Source organism: Pantherophis guttatus, chromosome 1 (genome assembly GCF_059756535.1).
Source record: "Pantherophis guttatus breed Tessera chromosome 1, ASM5975653v1, whole genome shotgun sequence".
In the NCBI taxonomy this organism is placed as follows: domain Eukaryota; kingdom Metazoa; phylum Chordata; class Lepidosauria; order Squamata; family Colubridae; genus Pantherophis; species Pantherophis guttatus.
In genome coordinates this window covers 285,262,693-285,282,189 of record NC_142063.1, presented here as the reverse complement: position 1 = coordinate 285,282,189, position 19,497 = coordinate 285,262,693, and positions in this window count along the sequence as shown.

Below are 19,497 nucleotides of genomic sequence, written 5' to 3'. Positions count from 1 at the left end.
TGTCAATTAGCTTATAATGCAGAACACACAAGAGCTTTAAGGTCTGAAAAAAATTTTTTAACAGCTAATGGATTTATATCCTTGTTAAGCTACAGCAGAACACAGAGTTTGTGTCTCTTGGGAAATACATTATAGATGAAGTAATAGGCTTCCCTGTTGTGTTTTATATTGTGTTGAGAAATAATTTTTGCTAATATTCTTTTTTAATGCCTGCTCTCTACAGGATTTTGTTTTGCTTTTGGCCCAGAGGCTGCTGTTAATAAAAGAAGGATCACCCATCTGTTTTGATTTTAAAGAGTGCCAGTGAAGTATCTGCTTTTAAGTCACCCGGTTCGGAAACTGAAGTGCTTTAACTTGCATCTTTACTTCCCTTTTATTTCTGAGCCATCAGGCTGAAATTGTAATATGTTACCAGACACAGACTATGCTGCATTTTCCCAGAGGCAGAACATTAGTACTTTTTACCTCCTTCTGAGCTGAGAAAGTATTTGCTTTTTTTTTTTCTGGCCAAAAGGAACCCAAGAAATTCATTATAAATATTTCAATCAATAAGGATTGGTGCATATTGCTTTTGCTAAAATTTGGCTCATGTATTGACATAGTGAGATTACTTTTCCCTAACTGGGAACTTTTAGGGTGCGACTTGCACTTTAAATCCCAGAATCCCCAAGAAAGCAGGACCTTATAAATTATTTGGCATACTAGCTCATATATATTGGGAAGTTGAATAAATGACCCTATTTGTCATTTTATTTGAAATCTGGTGCAGCATGAAAAGACATGCCTTCTAGACCAAAGTTTCTCAACTCAGCAATTTTAAGATGGGTGGGTTTCAGCTGCCAGCCAACATCACCCCAAATGCCCCTGGGAGTTGAAGTCCACACATCTTAAAATTGCCAAAGTTGAGAAACATTGTTCTAAAGGAAAACTCTACAGTTCAGCAAGCCTCAAACCTTGGTTAAAATGCAGCAAACAACAGAAGACAAAATGGAAGCTCATGCTTGTTAACTTTTTAACATAGCATGTCATGCAAATATAAACCCCATGTGATACTGCAGTGGAATTAGGGGGGCAGAATGTGTCCATCCAATTAAGTAGTTAAGATAGTAATTCCTTTCGAACAGTTTTCCATTGAACAATTGTGTTCGCCTACCCGGAAATCATGTGGTAGAACACACCTGTATAAATGTAGTTATAAAACCACAGTATACCTACTTTAATATCGCATAGGAAGTGCACTGATGACAACAAACTTTATTTTAAGAAGGTGGTGGGTGTTAGGTACTTAGCAGCATAATACAAGTGATTCATTTACTTTTCAAAACAGTCCAGGAAAAATTCTACAGCCATTTCTGCTTGACCTGGGTGTTCTGCAACTTGTATTTGCAAACAGCAGAATAACGGTTTTCACAATGTGGAAACAATTAATGGCTCCTTTTACTCTTCTGCCAAAAGCAGTTATACCAGTTTAACATCTGGTATTTTGTTGGAAAAGGATGGTTTATCTTTGAAGTAAGAAACCCTTTTTGCACAGCTAAAGGTGGGTGAACCCTGCTTGCTTCATTTTTCAGATTTTTAACCAATCGGTGAAAGGTTATATTAAAACCACATAATTCTAAATATCTAAGATCCTGCCTGCAAGAAAATCTGGAAATGGAGCAAGAGTTACACAAAGATCTAGGACTTTGCTAGAAGCAGATTGCCGGGATAAGAGCTGAGCCTTCAGAAGTAAAATGCACTCGTCCAACTTGGCAGCTTTCAAATGTTTGGGGACTGCAACATCCAATCAATATGACTATAGTACCATAACTAGAAAATATGGGTATGGATTCAAAATATGGATTTTGTAACGTATTTGGAGAATGTCACTTTAGGCAAGGAAATCAAACATCTGAAGCAATTCCTTGGCACAATTATTTTGTGTGCATGACTTCAGACCACTTAAAGAGCTACTAATGGGAAATTCACTATTCCATTTAGCTTAATGTGGCAATTCTTATATCAGTTGCATGTGTGAGAGGCTCATGAGGTAATCATGTTTTCTGTCCTCCAATGGCATTCAAATATTCTCAGTGTGATCCTTGGTTCCTCAATATTTTTTGCTTTTTGTTGAAATTAGGAAAAATCAGGTATGTAGGTAGCTAAAAGTTAATGTGAGCAGTCTCATAATGGCAGAATTTTGGGAATCTGCACAAATGGCAAGATACTATAGGAAAAACAATCTTATTGGCCTTTGATCTCTGGTTGACAAGAACAGCAGCAAAGTTTTAAAAGTAATAGAGTAGAAAGTGTCAAAATTCCATTTCCTTCAAAGTAACAATGCTAGTTTAGTACAAGAAGAATGAGGTCTTTCCTCTGGCAGCGACAAAGAAGCTTAATAAAATTATTAGAAATTGAATGGGTGAATATGTGTGGATAGATTCATAATCCTATCTATTAAGCAATTCATTGACCTGAATCTTGTGAGATTCAGAAACAGTGGCTCCAGCTCTCTAAAAGGAGAGTTCCTCAGAGATCCATACCACTCCCACCTTAATCTTTCACAAATCATTAAAAATCTGGTGATTCTGATTATGTTAGGCTAGTTTTAGGCATTAGTTTGGGGTGTTTTTTATCTTTTTGTGTTCTGGGGGTCAGTCTTCTGCTTGATTGTATTCTTTTCCTTTTGTTGTTTCTTTTTCATTGTCTTTTAATAAATTTAATTTTTCTGTAAACTACCCAGAGTTATTTTAAAGATGAGTGATCTCAAAATCATAACATTTAATGTAATTTAACAAAGAGAAGCCACCTTCCATCAAGGATAATGACACTTCCACCATGGGACTTTGATACTGCTCCCAGGTTTATATTATTTATTTAATCAATTTACATGGCCATTCAAGTAATAAATTGCACTTTTGACTGTGGCTAATCCACAATTAAATATTCCAACTGTTGCAGACAGGGGCATCCAACACCCTGGCCCAATGCCCGGAAGGAAAGATAGGTCTTTGAGGTTTTATGGGTTGACCAATAGAGTCAAGAATATCCAAATATCAGGGGGTATGCTGCTTCAAAAAGAATGTTCCATGGCAGACAAAGACAGACCCTTGAGTCTTGCTACATGACACTATTTTATAGAAGGGACCTAGAGCATGCCCATCCTCTCAGATCTCATAGGATGGACACAGAAAGTAAGCCTGCTCTGTTTAAAAGGACTTTATAGGTGGCAACCAGGATGTGAATTGCACCCGGAAGCTTATTAGAAACCAGTGATGCAATGATACTGTATGCCCTAATTCTTCATGCTGTTGCAGTTTGGATTAATCGCAGCTTCTGAATAATCTTCAAATATGATTCTCTTAATAATCTTCTCTGGAAGCTCTGTGTAGAGCATATTGCAAAAGAATGAGAAGAGACTGTGTGTAGCTCACAGTTTAATTGGGAAGTTTTTTGTCCTCTCTGAGCTTAGTTGTTTACCAATGATGTTACCTAGTTGGGTAATAAAATATCTGCAAACAAACAACCTAACTCAGAAAGCACCAAGAGACTAACAATCTTGAACTGTTCCCAGTAACTAAGCCAGAACCTCCACAGCTGGTGTCCAACTCAGATTGGATCCAAGCAACTTTATCCAACAAAAATCTCAAATAATCTGGAGGCACCAGATCATTTTAAGCAGGACCACCAGCAGCTATCTGCAGATATGACAAGGGTGGAAAAATAATTGCATTTTTCTGCCCTTCATCTTGCTGCCCAGAGTAATTCTTAGTAAAGACTTTTACCCATGCTTAAGTTTGTTCTTTTTTTCTCTTCTGGCAGCATTCCAGGAGTCTCTTCTGCTGCTTCATCTCCCATAGTTCCTTTGACAACTAGGCGCCTTCCAGCATCCACAAACAGAGTGACTCTGTGCAGGCATGATCCAGATCCATCCAAGGCTCTTGTTCGCCCCTCTTTCCAGTTTAATTTTAGATGCTATATATTTCTCTACTACTTACTTAATAGGGATTAGTTTTTAGCTCAGCCGAGGTTTAATAAAATTGGTTTTTAAAAGCCAGTTTTGAAACGTGAGAAATTTTCTCCTTGGTGAGAAAGCATCTTTTGCCCAGCCCTTTGGGGGTTTCTTTTCCTCTCTCTCTCTCTCTCTCTCTCTCTGTGTCTCTTACAACTCGTACTTGGTATCCTCACATTGGTCAACTGAGCAGGTGGCACTTTTGCTTCTTACCTTCATGATAACCAGTCTTGTTTTTCTGAAATTGCTGAGAGGATAAAGCCAAGGATGAGGAGTAGGGAATGGGGTGCTAACTGGATGCCAAATGTTGTGCCTCCTTTAGTTGGAGGGCTTGGTTGTCATCTCTCCAGACTTTTCCACATATTAAGATAACTGCAACAAGGGCAATCAAGGTATCATTTCAAAATTATTAAGGAGCTAAATAGTAGTAGGGTAGAAATACCTTAATCAAAACCTCTGCCAGAGAGAATTTGACGATTCCACTTTCACAAAATACTTCTAAAAGATTTGAATAGGAAAATTTGCTTCCTATAGCACATTGGGTCTATTTCAGACAAGATGAGATTTCTGGTCATACTTTTACAATGGTATCATTATAACTAAATACATTACGCTGATAGCTTGAGCCAGTGGCTAGTGGCTACCGTACTGGTAGGCTAGCTGGCTCTGTCCTCTTTTAAATCCTTCTTTTTAAATATTCCTTTGTCCTTATAAGAATGTCAGGCAGGACCCCGCTTTTAGGGGAAGATGGCATCCAGGAGGTTCCAGCCTGTAATTCAAACCTTTTTCTTTCAAACCTTTCAAGGATTTCATTGATAATAAGGTGGAAAAGACATTTCTTTTATTTTTGATTGTTCCAAACAGTGATTTACTGATGTAGTGTTCTTGGGGAGGGGTGTGTGTGGAGAAAGTGAAGTGGTTTGCTCTTTTTAAGTCTGAGGAATTAATCTCTTTTTCTTTTCTTTCTTATTAACTGCTTCATCTTCCTAGCTTCTTATTTCTTCAGGTCATTGACCTTTTAAAACACATCTGGATAGCCAGAAGGAGCCATTTCTAATTCCCTGTGTACTGAGAACAGATGTGCAGAGTACTAGAGAGACAATTTATATGGACTGAATGTTTCATTGGGATAATGAAAATGTGGTAAGTTAAAGGGTTTAGAAAGAACAATTGAGACAACAGCTTTCTGGAAATTCAGAGCAGGGCATTTGAAAAGAATTTGGCTAGGAGGGAAAAAAAAACCTTAGTAAATACTGCCCTCTTGCTCCCAAAGTTGAACTGGATCTTACTCATGTTCAGGTCTTACAATGAATCTGTTATTTTTAAATGTGCCATTTCCTTAAACAAATCTCATTTGCTTCCACTAATTCTTAAAGATGTAGAAAATCAGCTAATTGTACCTGACAGGTGTGCGTTTGTTTTAATCCAGAAGGAAATGAGACCAAATGGTGTTCCTAAGTGAATATAGTTATTTATCAGTTACTAAATTGCCATACAAACATAATTTGACAGATAAATATATGCAATTAATTCTGGGCAGAATTATATTATAATTATAATATATAGTAATTATAATTCTATAATTATTAGAACTATATTATAACTCTATCCTGACCCTCCCTTTCATATGTGGGAGAGATCTATTTTGTATACTCCAAACCATAAAACATTGTTTAGTAAAGGATAAGTTATTCCACACACAACACACAAGCATACATTGTGTAGGGATGCCTAGGTAGAGTCCATAGTACTTGTTTCATTTTGCATGAAGTGTAGAATGGCCTTAAAGTTCTTCCAAAGGAGAAGCTACAACATGAAATTAGGTTCAAATGCCTACTGTTCAGTTGATGCCATCATGAAACATTTACTACTGTTCTATGCCCAGTTTCTTCTTGCTGCAATCATAAGATTTTTGGCAAACAGCGTATTCAAGATTTGCTGCAAGCAAAGTTCATTACATAGGGGTAATCTGCTCAGCCATTGGAAAGTGTGCTTGACTCACCCCGCCTAACATCTCCTGATGTCCTGCCATGACAGAGATGGCATAATTGCATTTTAAAAAAGTCCAAATGACAAACATCAAGGAGATATGCCATCATGATAAACAGAGAAGAGGCATGCAATATACTTTCTTTTCTTTTCTTTTTTTTTTACTTTCTCATAGTGGAATTGATATTTATTTTGGCACAAAGCTGATGGGTGGGCAAATATTTATTGTCTGAAATAACTGTGATCTGTTGATCAGGAACAGCAAACTCAGCAAGCTGAATCTGCCAGCTTGCTCTCTTCTGTAGCATTCTGATAACTTTAAATAGTAAGAACGACCCATCTGAGCTCCATGTTGTCTAGACCACCTATGAGTTTATTTAGAGTGTAATTCTTAATTTAAGGAAAATAATATCATCTAGTCAACTGGATGATGGTAACTGGAATTTGTTAATTCCAAAGGCTTTCTGGGAATAATATGAATATGATTAGGTATTTATTCAAAAGTTCTGAATAGCTACATTTGTTAAAATATAGGGCATGTTATTGAAATGTTACTCATTTATACTCTGACTGTAATCCAATGTATTGTAAAATATTAACAAAATTAAGGGAACAGTTTAAATAATCTATTGGAAGACATTTAAATTATAAATCCAATTATAATTGAGTATTGACATAGGCAGGGTAATTGTTCAGTTTCTAATTTTATAACTTGTGCAAACAAATTAAACTGTATTTGATATTGTACTCCTTCGCTTTGGCTCTGAAATGCAAAAGCTGAAGCAAAGCAAAAGTCAAATTTAATAATATATTTAACATCCCAGAGTACCCAATGATTGAAAATGAAGCTGGTAGATTACAAAGATCTGTTCCAGCATCCCACAACCAAATGCTCTACAATGAACACTCACTGGAAATGATAAAAGTTGTAATAAATTGTATACTTACCCAAAGGATGCAGTTGTTTGAATCTGATCTGCTCTTTGAATTTTACAGATTCAGTGCTGTAAAGTATTTAAATACTGTAGAGCATGAGATACCTGAAAGAGAAACATTTTCCAGTTTACCCTAGTATGTGATGTTCTTAGTTTGCAGATTGGTCCCATTTATTAGAGAAACTAGTTCACTTACAGCAGGGATGTCAAACTCACATCGTCACCGCAGCATCATGTGACGTATCGGGACTTTTTTCCCCTTCGCTAAACCAAGCATGGGCATGGGCGTGGCCAGCATGTGACGCATCCAGCCTGCCGGCCAGGAGTTTAACAGCCCTGACTTACAGGATGAGCTATGGTGGCGTAGTGGTTAGAATGCAGCACTGAAGGCTACTTCTGCTGATCACTGGCTGCCAGCAGTTTGGCAGTTCAATTCTCACCGGCTCAAGGCTGACAGCCTTCCATCTTTCCGAGGTGGGTAAAATGAGGACCCAGATTGTTGGGGGCAATATGCTGACTCTGTAAACCACTTAGAGAAAGGGCTGTAAAGCACTGTGAAACTGTATATAAGTCTAAGTGCTATTGCTATTGCTATTAGTACTACTCTGTGAAAATGCAATTGCACAAGTATCTAGGTTGCCAAGCTCCAGCTATGTGAACTTGCAAATACTGAAATTTTGAAAGATTTAAATTTGAAAAAGAAAAAGGTTGTGGGTTCTTTATATGATGGAAGATCATCAAAATTATTAGTGTGATGGAGTCTGGGTCATTAAATAGAAGAACATTTACACAGAGTCACTGACTGACAGCTCAATTACAACATCAAGTCTGCATATTAAATAGTTGAAGGCATCTCAGGATACTGAGAAATAATGGTTTCTCTTTTTGCTCTAGGAAAGCAAAATATATCTTGTTATTAAGAAGATTATCTAATGAGTATGGTACAAAAGTATATACGGCTATTATAAATCGGATTAAGAATTATGTTTTAAAAAGAACAAAAAGATTGTAATGGGCATATTTTTTGCAAAAAAAAAGTTACTTTTTCAAAGTAAGTCACCAGATTTGTTCTGTCCTTATTACAAATAAAGAAAAACACATCCAGGAGATTCACACAACTTTGTTTTCCCTCCTACCAGTGTCTCCCAATGTACTGGGGACAATATGCATAATATACATGACTTTCTATCATGTTGTCCATTTCTTTAATACTGTACACATTAGGACGGGCCACTGTGGACGTAAATCAACGATGAAAAGGAACAAAGCAAGGAAGATCATTTTGAATCATTCGGGGACAGCTACTGGGTGGCCTTTATACAGAGACATAGAAGTAATCCCAGTGAAAGTAAGAGGGAAACCAGTGACATTTTAGGCTAAAAAAAATAGAATTTCACAAGCTTTTATGAAATTGACTGCCCTGAGATAAAAAAAAGAAAAGGCAAAGAAAAGAAATGGGTGGCTCATTATCAGTTTTGGGCCCACATTGGCTTCATGAATGCTTCTGATTGTTGTCTTGCCTGGGCTAAAAGTAGAAAGTAAACAATTCAAGAAGAGATAGGTACAGTGCAGTCCTAGAATGGGAGTGGTGGCTTCGCTGTTTATTTTTGCTTGGCAACTGCTCCAAGTCTACATAGGATCTTTGCCTGTAGGCTGTTTTCTTGGAACAAGCGGTTACACGTCTCCACATGAACTGACCATGTCCTGTTTATAATGACCTCTTAAAATGAAACGTAGAAGTTGTTGATATTAGAGATAGGAAGAAGATCTGCCCTAGACTAACAAACACTATTCACTGTGTACAAAAATCACTGATGAGTGGACCAGATAACCTCATCTGCTTCCAAATAGGAGCTTCTGAGGGTCAAGTGAAAAGATATTCACAAGTTGATCTCCACTATTCTAAATGGCAAATAGAGGAAACACAGGGACCAGAATTAAAAAAAAGCCCAGCTCGCTTTGTATGTGTGTAATAATGTCTCTTCCCTCACCAAAGATCTGTGCTTCAAGTTTCATTCTACCACAGCCATAAAGAAAATCGCTCTCTTGCCAAGGCAACCCCTAACTACGAGGGACCATCTTGGTGAAATAATATCCTCCCAGGATCACACAGTCCCTGCCAATTAAACTCATAGTTAATCATAGTATGATTAAAGTCAGCTGAATCAGACAAAGGCTTTGCTTTACCAGGCATGTGAAAAGGACAGTGGAAGGGAGATTTCTCATGGATCTCTTTTTCTAGGCAGGCTTCTTCTAATTTCTTTCACCAGAGCAGGATCCGTATTAAAGATCCTTCACCCACCCGTTCCTTTGTATTTAATTATTTCTAGACAACTCTGCAGAGAAGCAATTTGTTTTTGTAACATCGTTCTGTTGCAAACAGAAAGAAGGAGGGGGCGCGGGAGGAAAAGGTATTTGCAAAGCCAGATGGGCTAATTCTCAGAAAAGAATTCCTAAGGGGATTAGCTGCAGGGTTGGGGAGGAGTGAGATTTCACCCCAGTTTCTTCCATTGGTCACACATAAAGGCAAGGGCCAATGTCATAGATACTGCTACATATTTGTCTTCTATAAGACCACCCTCATCATTATGGAAAGTGAGGCCATGTTTTATGGGCATAATGGGAGGGACCCAACGTGATAATTGCTTAATTAACTGGTTGTGTCAGACTTCGATGCTATCTCATAATAAATGAATTTCCAAACTGCCAATCTTTAAGGAAATCTTCTCTTTAATTGAGCACAGCAACCGGATCATGACTCGATGCGGACAAGACTGACCTTTTGTCCCCCAATCCCTCCCTTTCCGATCCCCAATTATCTGCTTCTCATTGGCTATCTTCCAAGTCCCTCCACTGACTTCTTGTCTCATCATTTCACAGGAATGTCTCCCCCCTCCTCATTTCCACGACGACCGGGCTTCAAAGGGATTTAGCAGGCAAAAGTTCAGGGTTTATCTCTCTCCTCTCTATGCCAGCGGTGAGACGCTGACAGGTTGTTGTCATATTTGGAATACCCTCTTCCATGGGCCACATTAAATTTCCTAGCTTTTGAGTACTATGTTTCTTTATTTAACAGATGCTATTTATTAGTAAATAGTGCTTTACAGTCGTCCATGAGCAGTTTACAATGTCAGCTTATTGCCCCCAGCAATCTGAATCCTTCTTTTACCCACCGCGGAAGGAATGAAGGCTGAGTCACCCTTGAGATGGTCAAGATAGATCTCCTGAAAGTGAGCAGAATTAGCCTGCAATACCGCATTCTAACCACTGTGCCACCAGGGCTCTTTTGACCTCAAGTCGGTCCTCGTTTCTTCCATTTTTATTTTCTGAGCTATTTTATTCAGATGTCCTAAATTTCCCTTTGTAGCAACTTTCCTCTGCCTGCCTGAAGTCAGGACCGGCAGCAAGCACTTATTCTGCTTGCAAATGTAGAGAATTATTTCCCATCTCTTTTGTTCCAAACCTTCTGATTATTTCTGTATTTTCATCTACCAATTATCGAACAAACAAACAAACAGCAGCAAAACCACAGTCCTGCTGCCAGGAAGTCAAAAGGCCCTTTTTTTCCTCCTTCCTTGATACTTTTGAATGCATCTGATTGGTCCTGGAGCCTGATCGAGCATGACTCTTTTTATAACTCATGGCTTTCATGTTGACTTATCTAAGAATAAGTATCATTAGAGAAACTGAGACTGTCTTCTAAATAGACCTGTGTAAGATTGTATTATCTACTTTCTAGACCAAGGGTGTCAAACTCGCACTGTCATGCCATCATGTGATGTATCACGACTTTTTCCTCCTTCGCTAAATCGGGTGGGCATGGCCAGCGCATGATGCATCTGGCCCATGGGCCGCAAGTTTGACACCCCTGTTCTAGAATTTAAGAGGAAAAAAATTAAAATTTATATAGTAGTAGTAGTAATTGGTAGTAAGTAGTAATTGGGTAGGCTTCATTCTGTCTTCACTATGAGTTGTATTGTGTTGGAGGGGGTGCACTGAGGGAGCTCAACCAATCTCATTGTATGTATGTTGTGCACTGACAATAAAAATCTGAATTTGAATTTGAATTTCTAAACAGATTTTCTTTGAAGGGGGAATGGGATGAAGGCAGGGAGAAAAAAATAGATTTTTTCAATCATTCTACACTGTCCTTGTAGACAGTACAGACATTAAGCATAGCTGCTTAGTTGTAAAGGTGCGGTTCTTAGCTAAAAGTTTTTTTAAAAGGCTTTCCAAAGGACACGCTGACTGGGATTTTGGGAGTTGCAATCCCAATACATCTGGACAATGGGGAAGGCCAGTAGAGTCCAAACTGAATCAGATGGCTTCCAGATCCAATTTAGTAGGAAGCACATGTTAGTAGTCCTACATTCTGACAATATAGTTTGGCAATAACTATGTCTGGACTACATGAAATCATCCTGTGAAGATACTCTTTTGCACACCAGAAAGGAGCATCTGTGAACTGGAAAAACTCTTTTGTTTTAGAATATAATATTCCTTCTTGCCTCTTGGGACCATGTAGCCTGCCAGTTTGCTTTTCTAGTTGGATAGCCAGACACATTTATGCAATTCTCCAGACCTTGTGACAATTCATGAACTTGTCCTTTCCATTTGTACTAACACCATATAACCCATGAGTAGCAGAAGTATAGATGTAATAGGGTAATGACACTTCTGTTTTATTTAGTAGAGTTTCATAGCCCTGTATCCTCCAGCTCAGCTGAGAAATACTTTTTGTAAGCAGAACTCTTTACTTATGAATACTAAAGTTCTATTGATGTAAAAATTCTCATTGATGTATCCATATAGAAATGGGACATTTGGCACCAGGCAAATTTACACAGGGGGAATAGTTCTCGACTTACAATCATAATTTAATTTTTAAAAGCATTTTTTCGGCCAAAGAGGTTGTAGAAAAAAATACTTAAAAATTTTTTTTAAAAAAAGCCTCTGATGATTGTGCGGCTCAGCTGGGCATGGGGGGGGCGCAGGGATTTTTGCTACCAGTTCTCCGAACCATCCGCAATTATCGCTACCGGATCAGACAATCCGGTCCGAACCGGAAGCATTTCACCCCTGATTACTATCATGTAAGAATCTTTGGGGTGGCTTTAAATAATGTAATGAGCGAAAACTCCTGGGAAAAGTGAAAAATTATTAGGGACGAAATAAATTGAGGAAGGGACTATAAGAAAGGACTGGGTGTAAGAAGAAGAAATTGGTGGATTTGGAAAATCTGAATGCAAAGCAAAGGGTTTGCTGGAGTTGTAGCTTTAATATACAACAGTGATGGCTAACCTTTTTGGCATCGCGTGCCAGGAGAGTGGGGTGCGGGGGGGTCGCACGCACACATGCCCACGCGCATGCCCACGCAACCCCACCCACCCCCGCTTCTGGCACATGATGGCCTGGTAGGCCCGTTTTTCTTTCTTACCTGGTCCCAGATCCTCTCTATACATCTGGGAAGGGCGAAAACAGCCTTTCCCACTCCCTTGGAGGCCCTACGGAGGCTGAAAGGACCTATTTCCCAACTCTCGGTGGGACAGGAAGTGACATTTTTTGCTGTCCCCAGCCTCCAGAACCTCTCTAGGAGTCTCTAGGAGTCTCTCTAGGAGTCTCTGGAGGCTGGGGACAGGAAAAAATGTCACTTCCTGTCCCACCGGGAGTCGGGGAATGGGCCCTTTCAGCCTCCGTAGGGCCTCCAAGGGAGTGGGAAAGGCTGTTTTCCCCAGATGCATAGAGAGGATCTGGAGCCAGGTAAGAAAGAGAAACGGGCCTTCCCCACCCCCACCCCCCCGGCCCTCCAGAGGCAGGAAACAGCCTGTTTCCCTACTTCTGGTGGGCCCAGAAGGCCCAAAAATCAGCTGGGTGCCACGTGCATATGCCCCAGAGCTGAGCAGGCGTGCCCACTAATATGGCTCTGTGCCACCTGTGGCACGTGTGCCATAGGTTCGCCATCACGGATATACAAGATACACAGGGGTGGGATTCAGCCGGTTCATACTGGTTCGAGTGAACCGGTAGATGTGACCTGCAGGTGGACTCGCTCACTTGCCCCGGCACTATGCCATCCTATTTAGCTGCGTTTTTTTAAAGCTGCGTGGAAGCAAAGTGCATGTTCAGAAGGCTGCATGCGCGCGCTCAGATTTTCGGTGCTGCAGCGAACCGGCTGTTAAATTATGCGAAGCCGACCTCTGAAGATACATTAATAAAGAGATTGGGCACAAAACTTTCAGGAACCAGTGATGATGGAAACATGGGAAAAGATTTGGGTCAGAAATGTTAAATTTACGCAAGCACAAAATTTGAGAGAGAACTTTTATAAAATGTTTTATAGATGGCACTTAGATCCTAAAAAATTATCATGTATGTACCCGAATTTGCAAGCTAAATGTTGGAGATGTGAATATGATGATGCAACCTATTATCATATATGGTGGACCTGCAAGAAAATCAAGGCATTTTGGATAAAAATTTGGTGGGTGATGCAGAACATTCGGAAAAAAAGGTTGAAATTTACTCCTCAATTGTTTTTACTGGGTATAACGATGGACTGTACAGTATTAGAGACTAAATTGATTTTGAACTTAATATCAGCAGCAAGGCTGTTGGTAGCGCAATACTGGAAGAAGGACTTTTTGCCTACTATTGAAGAGTGGATACTGAAAGTAATGAACTTAACAGAAATGGCGAAAATCTCAGCGTATTTGAAGGACTATACACAAGAAAGATACGTGTCGGAATGGAGAAGATGGATTGATTATATTCAAAATAAGTATCAGACAAGAAAATATCAAATAGCTTATGAATGAACGTTAAGTATTAGAAGTATTATGTTATCTATAGTGGAGTTAAGGTTTCGGGGGGGATTTAGTAGTCTGAGGATAGATAGGTTAATTTAGTTTATGATTGTTAATTGAAATACCCTGTATTTTGCTCTGGGAAGTCGGGGGAGGGGGAGGGGAGGGGAGGGAAAGGGTGGGGGGAATATTGGGGGAGGGGGAAATCTTTTTTTTTTTTTGTAAAACTTCAATAAAAAAAAATAAAGAGATTGGTGAAGTTTGAAACATCTGTACAGGTCATCCTCACCTTATGACCACAAATGAGGCCAAAATTTCTGTTGCTAAGCAAGACAGTTTTTAAGAGAGTTTTGTTCCATTTCATGATCTTTCTTGCCCCAGTTTTTTAAGTGAATCACTGCAGTTGTTAACTTAGTAACACGGTTGTTAAGTGAATCTGGCTTCCCCCTTGACTTTGCTTGTCAGAAGGTTGCAAAAGGGGATCCACATGATCCCGGGACACTGCAACCGCCATAAATATGAATCAGTCGCCAAGTGTTTGAATTTTGATCACGTGACCATGGGGCTGCTGCGTCATAAGTATGAAAACGGTCATAAGTCACTTTTCTCAGTGCCATTGTAACTTTGAAAGGTCGCTAAGTGAACTGTTATAAGTCGAAGATTACCTGCAATAGCCATGATAGGCGTCATTTGGAGGATCTTGTCCTAGAGCAGGCTGGCACACAGGTGGGCCACAGGCGGCATGCAACTCAACAGCCTTTTTTCAACAGCAAATTCACTGCTGCCAAAAGTCACCATCACTGCCTCCTAGCTGTTCTCAGCCACCTGTGCCCCAAAAGAAAGTCTTCCAAGAAGCTTCAACACTTCTAGTCTCACCAACACTGCCAGTCTAGATTGCCACTAGCCAGGGGTGAAATCCAAAATTTTTCCCTACCGGTTCTGTGGGCGTGGCTTGGTGGGCGTGGTGTGGCTTGGTGGGCGTGGCAGAGGAAGGATATTGCAAAATCTCCATTCCCTCCCCACTCCTAGGGGAAGGATATTGCAAAATCCCCATTCCCTTCCCACTTCTGGTGATATTTGCTGGTTCTCCGAACTGCTCAAAATTTCCGCTACTGGTTCTCCAGAACCTGTCAGAACCTGCTGGATTTCACCCCTGCCACTAGCCACCAAACACCTGATGAGCATGTCATCTATTCCTTTATGGCTTCCAATTATCTTCAAAAGTACTAGTGTAGCTCTTTCACCTTTACAAGTTGTACAGACCTATCCTAGGCAATGGTTTAAACACTTTAGGTGAACGATGCTAGGAAAATATCTGTTTTCCTTACAAAGCAGACTGCTATCTGCTTTTAGCAATAGCACATAGACTCGTATACCATTTCACAGTGCTTTACAGCCCTCTCTAAGCAGTTTACAGAGTCAATATATTGCCCCCAACAATCTGGATCCTCAATTTTACCAACCTTGGAAGGATGGAAGACTGAGTCAACCTTGAGGCGGTGAGAATCAAACTACTAGCAGTTGGCAGAATTAGTCTGCAGTTCTGCATTCTAACCACTGCGCCACCATGGCTCTTTTCCAATCAATTGCAAAAAATAAAGATTTCCATCTCTTTAACTGGGTACATTCAATTGCAACTGGTTTTCTTTCTAGTTCTATGCCAGGAAGAGCTAGGGACAACCATTGAAGTATGTGGAAAAGCTGCTCAGAACTACCCAAAGATGTTTTCTACCCATTTGTAGGAAACTTCCTTAGCTGATGAAATTATCAATGAAACTACCTTTGTTGCTAGTATCACTGTTAGTTTTATCTCCAGAGTCGCTGCTCTCAATTTTATTATTTTATTTCAAGGAAGAGGAAAAAGAAATCTTTAGAAGATCTCCAAATTAATTTCATTCAGCTATATATTCTCCTCTGTTGTGCTCTGGATGTCAGAAGAGGCAAGTCAGAACTTCAAGCAGAAATTATAATATTATCTGACATTTCCTGTATGGTTTAGTTTTGATTTGCCCTGCAGGGGACAGGTGTCACTGAAATAATGTTTGCATCACAATCTGAGCCCTGGGTGCATTCAGATAAATTGTCCATATACATATATTGTAAACAGCTTGTTATTCCAGCAAAAGTCTTCTCTTAGTGGGGGGTTTTCGGGCATCCAGCTGAGCTTCTGATGGTAGAAGGAGCTAATAGCTGTCCAAGGCCCGAAGGCCTTTCATGGATTTTAGGATTAATTATACATTGACTGTTTCCTTTTCTTTGCTTTGATCTATGCAACAGTGCTTTCAGGATGTTTTTATACTGCTACCCTGCAGGCAAAGCTGCAACAACCAGGTGCAAGGTGGAACAGCATCTACTGAGTAAGGGTAGTGTAATTTTTTTTTTAAAGTGGCTGACAATGCTAAGGTCAATAAAATACTTACAAACAACCAACATCTGATTCTTAAGATGTGGTCTACAGCCTTTCCAAAATCTAAAGCCCTCTATGCGGGGGTGGGGGGCAGAGATCTACCATCTGATGCACTGACATCCAGCATTTCTAGAGGCTTCAGATTGGAGAAGACTGTAATCACAAAACAGAGATCCGCGACAGCAGGATAGCAGTATGGCATTCCAACCCAGTTCGATCCCCCACCTCCCAAATTATTTCGCATTCTACAGTTACTGAGCATACCCACTTCTCACTGGCTAATTAAAAACGGTTCTGGCTTTTTCTTTTAATGCTGCAAATTCTCGTCCTTTCTTTAGCATACGGAACTCTTCTCTTTAATCATCCTTGTTACTGCTGTTACCTAGCTGTTGACTGTCAATACTTTCTGTTGGAAGATGTTCTGAACATTTAGCAGGGATGGTTGAAATGCAAGACCATAATGACAGCATGACAGTCCTATCATGCTGTAGACCTCAACAGTTTTTCGGGAACGTGCTGAGTGCTAGAAAGTGTTAATATCCCACCATGAAGCTCCAGAACATCAGGGGCCAAATGGGGGCTACAGAATCGTAGAAGAATTCTAATCCAAAACACAAAGGAACGAAGGATTAAACAAGCACAGATGTTTTCTAGGGATGTCCACCCCATTTCTGGGAAAAAGCCCACTGCAGCTGTTGTCCTCCTGATGCTCTATTTGCTTAGGCAGACCAGCCTACATTAACCTCTCAGCTCATTTGAGTTTTGTCCTTTTCTGTTTAAAAAATAAAGAAGGAGGACTCTGATGAACACTTGCCTACACCAGTAACTTATCCAGATTAAAACATTCTATGTTGCTCTTTTAGATTATTTCAAAACAAATTGGAATGTACCTTCTGAATGTGAGCAGCCTTGCAGCAAACAGGAGGAAGCTGACCTGTTCAGAATGATAAAGGTATGGGAAAGGGGAAGCAAAATGGTGAGAGGTTTGAGGCAACTCCTTTTTGAAGAAAGGTTGCGGTATCTATCACACTGTAATTTAGAAAACCAAGCATGAGAGAGGTGTACAGTATATGGGTAGCAACAGACCGAGAAGAATACTAGAAACTGTTCTCCGAGGAAAATATCTATCAGAGAGTTAGAAAGACTCAGTAAGCACTATTTTTCATCCTTACTGCCTAAAGATTTTACCATGCCTCTGCTGCTTTAGATATTCAAGCCTATTACAAGATGCCAACTGCAAACCAGCACTAGTGAGTTGTAAGTATCAATGTATAGCCTTTGCTACCATAGAAATCAACTTCCCTCTCATCGGTACACACATTTCCACTCAAAACTTCAACCTCTCTGTCAGTGTAGAGAAGCACAAAGATAACACTGTAGGAGATATGTAGACATTAGCAAAACATGAACTGAGACCCTCAATAAAGTAAAATGTAAAGGTAAAAGTTTCCCCTGTCCAGTCACGCCCGACTCTAGGGAGTGGTGCTCCTCTCCATTCCTTAGCCAAGGGAGCCAGTGTTGGAAGACACTTCTGTGGTCATGTGGCCAGCATGACTTTACACACTGAGGCGCACGGAACACTGTTACCTTCCCACCGAAGTGGCACCTATTTTCTAATCGCATTTGCATACTTTTGAACTGCTAAGTGGGCAGGAGCTGAGGCAAGTAACAAGTGCTCACTCCATCGTGTGGCACTCGGGTCTTGAACCCAGGCTGTCAGTTTTCCAGCTGACAAGCTCAGCATCTTTAACCGCTGAACCACCGCGCCCCAATCAATAAAGTACAGTTGTGGCATTTCTTGTGGTATCTGTTTCCTGACCTAATCTATCATGAAGTTGTGATTGTTTGTAAATGTTTGTGCTGGAAATGTGATTTCAGTGGCATTAACTCTTCAGCACCTCACAATCTACTGACCATAAGTGGCAGAAAAAAAATTAAGGATTGTTCTATGTTTTGTCTTTGTCTTTCAGTCTGCCTGCTTTTCATGATATTATTAAACTCAAATTACTAATCTGTCATTGTTCCCAAAACACACATTTTTCTTACCTCTCTTCATGATAGGATATAGCTAGCTAGGTAGATGCTAGTTTTGCCTATCCCTTTCATATATTTTATATGCATATATAACCTTATTTCAGTTAAAATTATAAACTATTGCACTAATTCTTGCTCAAACTAGATTTCTATTCTCAGGAAAACTCACACACTTGAACAGTTTTCACATTGGAGAAATAGTCTTACCCTGACCTTCCTGCTCACATTTACCCAGGCCAGCCTGGGGGAAAGTCCTCAGATACTACTTATTGCCTATATATATATATATATATATATTTGATTTATATGCCGCCCTTCTCCGGAGACTCAAGGCGGCTTACAATGCGTTAAGCAATAGCTTTCATACTTTTGTATATTTATACAAAGTCAGCTTATTGCCCCCACAAACTGGGTCCTCATTTTACCTACCTTAGAAAGGATGGAAGGCTGAGTCAACCTTGAGCCTGGTGAGATTCGAACTTACAGTAATTGCAGACAGCTGGTGTTAATCACAGGCCCAGTATTTGACTGACTGTTTTTAAAATTGTCTAAACGGGTCACCAACATTCCTTGGTTGTGAGCTCTGTGCCTTGCTTTTTTTTGCTTTTTTTCCTGCCTCTGAAAGCCTCTGAAAAGAGCTTCAGAAAAAAAGCCTCTGAAGCTCTGTTTGGGGGCTTTTTTTTCTGAAGCTCTGTCTGGGGGCTTCTTTTCTGAAGCTTCATTTCTGATGCTTTTTTCAGCCTCTGAAACCTCAGTTTGAGAAGCTGGGCTGGGCTATATTCAGAGTATAAAATGCACCCAGATTTTCACCCTCTTTTTTGGGGGGGAAAAGGTGCGTCTTATACTTCGAAAAATACAGTATATTGGAACTGAAAAAAGTTAAAAGGGAGCTAACAAATTGATCAAAGGTCTCAAATGCCTTGCCTAAAAGAAGAGGGTAGGATATTTTGAGGTGCTTTGATCAGATTTATATACCAAGATTAAAATGTGTTTCTGACATGGTTTCACCATGATCTTATTTATTTATCAAATTTGTACAGCCACCCATCTCCAAAAAAAAAAAAAGAAAAAAACCTCTCAACTTTGGGTGGTGTACAAAAGCCAAGAATGAGAAAGCTGATAGACACCTGTAGCTGACCTATTTGCTAGATTTATATATTGCCTTTACTTCAGAAAAAAGAAAATGAATGGCATTCATCAAAACTCCTTCCTTCATTTTTTTCTCCAAAACAAAATATTGACTAGGGTAAAGTTGAATGATGGTCATCTTCCCAAAGCTATTCAATGAATTTCCATAGTTGAGGGTGAATTTGAACTTGACTTTCTTTAAATCTAATC